This window comes from Odontomachus brunneus, unplaced genomic scaffold, assembly GCF_010583005.1.
Source record: "Odontomachus brunneus isolate Ranch 3 - 2012 unplaced genomic scaffold, Obru_v1 Obru_scaffold_153, whole genome shotgun sequence".
Lineage (NCBI taxonomy): Eukaryota > Metazoa > Arthropoda > Insecta > Hymenoptera > Formicidae > Odontomachus > Odontomachus brunneus.
In genome coordinates this window covers 204,373-205,687 of record NW_022639603.1, presented here as the reverse complement: position 1 = coordinate 205,687, position 1,315 = coordinate 204,373, and positions in this window count along the sequence as shown.

Here is a 1,315-nt window from a genome sequence, read left to right as displayed (position 1 = left end):
GGGGGGAGGGACAGAGTGAATGAGGAAACGGAAGTCCCGGCGATAGTTTTAAGAATAGGTTAAGAATATATTAAGTGTAGATTAAGCAATAGAGTAAGAGTAGAATAAGCTAGATTAAGATAGAGTAAGTAAGAATAAGGAGAGAGGAGCTGGAGGGGGTGTGTGTGTGTGTATAGGATCGAGGAGGGTGCGGTATACGAATGAGGGGTAGGAGGAGAAAGATGATGGAGGTTGTAAGGAAAATTGTAACCCGAGAGGGATCAATAAATCTAATATATATATATATATATATATATATATATATATATATATATATTGGTAATAATTGTAATAAGAAAAATAAAACAGAAAGCAGACCCACCAATAATAATAGAACGAAACACGAAACAGCGAAATACAAGAATACGTGCTAAACCAATAATACCCACAATCCCTGCACTAGCACGCAGACACAGCTTATGCGAATAAGATATAAACAATACACGATTGTAATTACATTTATATACGGGAAAACAAATTTGTAACACAAATACAGTATAATAAAATATAACAAGTACAAACGATTATAACCACAATTGTAAACGGAAACAAAGGAAAAAATGTATGTAGAATAAGAATGCGAAAACCTTGCTAGACACTCCGTTTTCTTTTCCCAAGGGGGGAGGGATGTTATAATCGCTAATAGTACCAGCGCTTTCGAAACACTTCTCGAGGAATTGTTTCAATTGCGCCACAACAAGGAAGCGATGTGCAAGTGCTGCGATAAGCACCACCTTGCACATTCCGCATTTAGGACCTCAATTCCAAACGCATGACACCATTACCAAATATGGTAATGTTCTTGTCGCCAGGCACCCCCTCCGACAAGTCTAAAACAATACTATAAAAAAGCGGAGAAACCGCTCGCGTCAGGCTTAACATCTCGGTCTCTCGCCGCGACATACGCGTCATACGTGACTTACGCGCGGTTCGCATATTAACTCATAAGTACGGGAGTTGTAATTAAAACACATACAAGTGTACTATTCAATAAACCTTTTTATAATTAAGATTACAAGATCGTGGTCAAAATCTTTAACTACATTTTATCCACCGCCACACACCTACCGCGCCCGCATCACCGATCTCGAACTCTTTCTTCATGTCCCGGCAACACGGGCACGACAGCTCACATGCCGGTCCGACTCGACGATTTCCATGATTTTATCGACATTTTCGACGATTGGCCTACCAGAGCGTGCCTCATCTTCGACGTCCATATTACCAGAACGGAATCGTTGGAACCACCGCTTTGCTGTTGCATTTGATACTGTAT